Below are 5000 nucleotides of genomic sequence, written 5' to 3'. Positions count from 1 at the left end.
CTGGACATGCCCAATCTCGTCTGATCTTGTAAGCCTTGCTGTGTTGGGCCTGGTTTGTACTTGGATGGGAGAACACCTGGGAATACCAGTTGCTGTAGGAAATTTTATACAGCCAAAACATTCTTTTCTATTACATTTTTCATTTAATTTTTTCAACTTATCATTGAATTTACTTGAGTTAAGAAGTAAAAGAGATCTAAAGTTAATGTTTTTGAGCACCTACAGCCAAACCACACTGGACATGCCCAATCTTGTTTGATCTTGGAAGCTATGCAGTGTTGGGCCTGGTTAGTACTTGGATGGGAGACCACCTGGGAATACCAGGTGCTGTAGGTAATTTTATACTGCCATAACATTCTTTTCTATTACATTTTAAATTTAATTTTTTCAACTTATCAATGAATTTACTTGAGTTAAGAAGTAATAGAGGTCTAAAGTTAATGGTTTTGGGCACCTACAGCCAAACCACACTGGACATGCCCAATCTCGTCTGATCTTGGAAGCTATGTAGTGTTGGGCCTGGTTAGTACTTGGATGGGAGACCACCTGGGAATACCAGGTGCTGTAGGTAATTTTATACAGCTATAACATTCTTTTCTATTACATTTTACATTTAATTTTTTCAACTTATCAATGAATTTACTTGAGTTAAGAAGTAATAGAGGTCTAAAGTTAAAGTTTTTGAGCACCTACAGCCAAACCACACTGGACATGCCCAATCTCGTCTGATATTGGAAGCTATGCAGTGTTGGGCCTGGTTAGTACATGGATGGGAGACCCCCTGGGAATACCAGGTGCTGTAGGTAATTTTATACTGCCATAACATTCTTTTCTATTACATTTTACATTTAATTTTTTCAACTTATCAATGAATTTACTTGAGTTAAGAAGTAATAGAGGTGTAAATTTAATGCTTTTGAGCACCTACAGCCAAACCACACTGGACATGCCCAATCTCGTCTGATCTTGTAAGCCTTGCTGTGTTGGGCCTGGTTTGTACTTGGATGGGAGACCACCTGGGAATACCAGTTGCTGTAGGAAATTTTTTACAGCAAAAACATTCTTTTCTATTACATTTTACATTTAATTTTTTCAACTTATCATTGAATTTACTTGAGTTAAGAAGTAAAAGAGATCTAAAGTTAATGATTTTGAGCACCTACAGTCAAACAACACTGGACATGCCAAATCTCGTCTTATCTTGGAAGCTATGCAGTGTTGGGCCTGGTTAGTACATAGATGGGAGACCCCCTGGGAATACCAGGTGCTGTAGGTAATTTTATACTGCCATAACATTCTTTTCTATTACATTTTACATTTAATTTTTTCAAATTATCAATGAATTTACTTGAGTTAAGAAGTAATAGAGGTGTAAATTTAATGCTTTTGAGCACCTACAGCCAAACCACACTGGACATGCCCAATCTCGTCTGATCTTGTAAGCCTTGCTGTGTTGGGCCTGGTTTGTACTTGGATGGGAGACCACCTGGGAATACCAGTTGCTGTAGGAAATTTTATACAGCCAAAACAGTCTTTTCTATTACATTTTACATTTAATTTTTTCAACTTATCATTGAATTTACTTGAGTTAAGAAGTAAAAGAGATCTAAAGTTAATGTTTTTGAGCACCTACAGCCAAACCACACTGGACATGCCCAATCTTGTTTGATCTTGGAAGCTATGCAGTGTTGGGTCTGGTTAGTACTTGGATGGGAGACCACCTGGGAATACCAGGTGCTGTAGGTAATTTTATACTGCCATAACATTCTTTTCTATTACATTTTACATTTAATTTTTTCAACTTATCAATGAATTTACTTGAGTTAAGAAGTAATAGAGGTCTAAAGTTAATGGTTTTGGGCACCTACAGCCAAACCACACTGGACATGCCCAATCTCGTCTGATCTTGGAAGCTATGCAGTGTTGGGCCTGGTTAGTACTTGGATGGGAGATGACCTAGGAATCCCAGGTGCTGTAGGTAATTTTATACTACCATAATATTCTTTCCTATTACATTTTACATTTAATTTTTTCAACTTATCAATGAATTTACTTGAGTTAAGAAGTAATAGAGGTCTAAAGTTAATTCTTTTGAGCACCTACAGCCAAACCACACTGGACATGCCCAATCTCGTCTGATCTTGGAAGCTATGCAGTGTTGGACCTGGTTTGTACTTGGATGGGAGACCACCTGGGAATATCAGGTGCTGTAGGTAATTTTATACTGCCGTTACATTCTTTTCTATTACATTTTACATTTAATTTTTTCAACTTATCAATGAATTTACTTGAGTTAAGAAGTAATAGAGGTCTAAATTTAATGCTTTTTAGCACCTACAGCCAAACCACACTGGACATGCCCAATCTCATCTGATCTTGGAAGCTATGCAGTGTTGGGCCTGGTTTGTACTTGGATGGGAGACCACCCGGGAATACCATGTGCTGTATGTAATTTTAGACAGCCAAAACATTCTTTTCTGTTACATTTTACATTTAATTTTTTCAACTTATCAATGAATTTACTTGAGTTAAGAAGTAAAAGAGGTCTAAAGTTAAAGTTTTTGAGCACCTGCAGCCAAACCACACTGGACATGCCCAATCTCGTCTGATCTTGGAAGCTATCCAGTGTTGGGCCTGGTTAGTACTTGGATGGGAGACCACCTGAGAATACCAGGTGCTGTAGGTAATTTTATACAGCCATAACATTCTTTTCTATTACATTTTACATTTAATTTTTTGAACTTATCAATGAATTTACTTGAGTTAAGAAGTAATAGAGGTCTAAAGTTAATTTTTTTGAGCACCTACAGCCAAACCACACTGGACATGCCCAATCTCGTCTGATCTTGGAAGCTATGCAGTGTTGGGCCTGGTTAGTACTTGGATGGGAGACTACCTGGGAATACCAGGGCCTGTAGGTAATTTTATGCAGCCATAACATTCTTTTCTATTACATTTTACATTTAATTTTTTCAACTTATCAAAGAATTTACTTGAGTAAAGAAGTAAAAGAGGTCTAAAGTTAATGTTTTGAGCTCCTTCAGCCAAACCACACTGGTCTTGCCCAATCTCATCTGATCTTGGAAGCTATGCAGTGTTGGGCCTGGTTAGTACATGGATGGGAGACCCCCTGGGAATACCAGGTGCTGTAGGTAATTTTATACTGCCATAACATTCTTTTCTATTACATTTTACATTTAATTTTTTCAACTTATCAATGAATTTACTTGAGTTAAGAAGTAATAGAGGTGTAAATTTAATGCTTTTGAGCACCTACAGCCAAACCACACTGGACATGCCCAATCTCGTCTGATCTTGTAAGCCTTGCTGTGTTGGGCCTGGTTTGTACTTGGATGGGAGACCACCTGGGAATACCAGTTGCTGTAGGAAATTTTTTACAGCCAAAACATTCTTTTCTATTACATTTTACATTTAATTTTTTCAACTTATCATTGAATTTACTTGAGTTAAGAAGTAAAAGAGATCTAAAGTTAATGATTTTGAGCACCTACAGTCAAACAACACTGGACATGCCAAATCTCGTCTGATCTTGGAAGCTATGCAGTGTTGGGCCTGGTTAGTACATAGATGGGAGACCCCCTGGGAATACCAGGTGCTGTAGGTAATTTTATACTGCCATAACATTCTTTTCTATTACATTTTACATTTAATTTTTTCAAATTATCAATGAATTTACTTGAGTTAAGAAGTAATAGAGGTGTAAATTTAATGCTTTTGAGCACCTACAGCCAAACCACACTGGACATGCCCAATCTCGTCTGATCTTGTAAGCCTTGCTGTGTTGGGCCTGGTTTGTACTTGGATGGGAGACCACCTGGGAATACCAGTTGCTGTAGGAAATTTTATACAGCCAAAACAGTCTTTTCTATTACATTTTACATTTAATTTTTTCAACTTATCATTGAATTTACTTGAGTTAAGAAGTAAAAGAGATCTAAAGTTAATGTTTTTGAGCACCTACAGCCAAACCACACTGGACATGCCCAATCTTGTTTGATCTTGGAAGCTATGCAGTGTTGGGTCTGGTTAGTACTTGGATGGGAGACCACCTGAGAATACCAGGTGCTGTAGGTAATTTTATACTGCCATAACATTCTTTTCTATTACATTTTACATTTAATTTTTTCAACTTATCAATGAATTTACTTGAGTTAAGAAGTAATAGAGGTCTAAAGTTAATGGTTTTGGGCACCTACAGCCAAACCACACTGGACATGCCCAATCTCGTCTGATCTTGGAAGCTATGCAGTGTTGGGCCTGGTTAGTACTTGGATGGGAGATGACCTAGGAATCCCAGGTGCTGTAGGTAATTTTATACTACCATAATATTCTTTCCTATTACATTTTACATTTAATTTTTTCAACTTATCAATGAATTTACTTGAGTTAAGAAGTAATAGAGGTCTAAAGTTAATTCTTTTGAGCACCTACAGCCAAACCACACTGGACATGCCCAATCTCGTCTGATCTTGGAAGCTATGCAGTGTTGGACCTGGTTTGTACTTGGATGGGAGACCACCTGGGAATACCAGGTGCTGTAGGTAATTTTATACTGCCGTTACATTCTTTTCTATTACATTTTACATTTAATTTTTTCAACTTATCAATGAATTTACTTGAGTTAAGAAGTAATAGAGGTCTAAATTTAATGTTTTTGAGCACCTGCAGCCAAACCACACTGGACATGCCCAATCTCGTCTGATCTTGGAAGCTATCCAGTGTTGGGCCTGGTTAGTACTTGGATGGGAGACTACCTGGGAATACCAGGGCCTGTAGGTAATTTTATGCAGCCATAACATTCTTTTCTATTACATTTTACATTTAATTTTTTCAACTTATCAAAGAATTTACTTGAGTAAAGAAGTAAAAGAGGTCTAAAGTTAATGTTTTGAGCTCCTTCAGCCAAACCACACTGGTCTTGCCCAATCTCATCTGATCTTGGAAGCTATGCAGTGTTGGGCCTGGTTAGTAATTAGATG

The 5000-nt window shown here is 37.4% G+C and overlaps 17 pseudogenes; all 17 read left to right on the top strand.

Moving 5' to 3' along the window:
- The first annotated feature begins 217 nt into the window (after nt 1–217).
- Nucleotides 218–336, top strand: LOC148438550 (5S ribosomal RNA; annotated as a pseudogene).
- A 116-nt stretch (nt 337–452) lies between these two features.
- LOC148438549 (5S ribosomal RNA) lies at nt 453–571 on the top strand (annotated as a pseudogene).
- Nucleotides 572–687: 116 nt separating this feature from the next.
- LOC148438548 (5S ribosomal RNA) lies at nt 688–806 on the top strand (annotated as a pseudogene).
- A 351-nt stretch (nt 807–1157) lies between these two features.
- On the top strand, nt 1158–1276 carry LOC148438547 (5S ribosomal RNA; annotated as a pseudogene).
- A 351-nt stretch (nt 1277–1627) lies between these two features.
- LOC148438546 (5S ribosomal RNA) lies at nt 1628–1746 on the top strand (annotated as a pseudogene).
- A 116-nt stretch (nt 1747–1862) lies between these two features.
- On the top strand, nt 1863–1981 carry LOC148438545 (5S ribosomal RNA; annotated as a pseudogene).
- Nucleotides 1982–2097: 116 nt separating this feature from the next.
- LOC148438544 (5S ribosomal RNA) lies at nt 2098–2216 on the top strand (annotated as a pseudogene).
- A 116-nt stretch (nt 2217–2332) lies between these two features.
- LOC148438543 (5S ribosomal RNA) lies at nt 2333–2451 on the top strand (annotated as a pseudogene).
- A 116-nt stretch (nt 2452–2567) lies between these two features.
- Nucleotides 2568–2686, top strand: LOC148438542 (5S ribosomal RNA; annotated as a pseudogene).
- Nucleotides 2687–2802: 116 nt separating this feature from the next.
- Nucleotides 2803–2921, top strand: LOC148438541 (5S ribosomal RNA; annotated as a pseudogene).
- Nucleotides 2922–3036: 115 nt separating this feature from the next.
- LOC148438540 (5S ribosomal RNA) lies at nt 3037–3155 on the top strand (annotated as a pseudogene).
- Nucleotides 3156–3506: 351 nt separating this feature from the next.
- On the top strand, nt 3507–3625 carry LOC148438539 (5S ribosomal RNA; annotated as a pseudogene).
- A 351-nt stretch (nt 3626–3976) lies between these two features.
- LOC148438538 (5S ribosomal RNA) lies at nt 3977–4095 on the top strand (annotated as a pseudogene).
- Nucleotides 4096–4211: 116 nt separating this feature from the next.
- Nucleotides 4212–4330, top strand: LOC148438537 (5S ribosomal RNA; annotated as a pseudogene).
- A 116-nt stretch (nt 4331–4446) lies between these two features.
- Nucleotides 4447–4565, top strand: LOC148438536 (5S ribosomal RNA; annotated as a pseudogene).
- A 116-nt stretch (nt 4566–4681) lies between these two features.
- LOC148438535 (5S ribosomal RNA) lies at nt 4682–4800 on the top strand (annotated as a pseudogene).
- Nucleotides 4801–4915: 115 nt separating this feature from the next.
- The window catches only part of LOC148438534 (5S ribosomal RNA), a 119-nt pseudogene continuing 34 nt past the window's right edge, over nt 4916–5000 (top strand).

Source organism: Taudactylus pleione, unplaced genomic scaffold (assembly GCF_031769625.1).
Source record: "Taudactylus pleione unplaced genomic scaffold, aTauple2 ptg001778l, whole genome shotgun sequence".
Lineage (NCBI taxonomy): Eukaryota > Metazoa > Chordata > Amphibia > Anura > Myobatrachidae > Taudactylus > Taudactylus pleione.
Note: the sequence above shows the minus strand (reverse complement) of the source record. Positions and strands in the feature narration are given on the sequence as shown.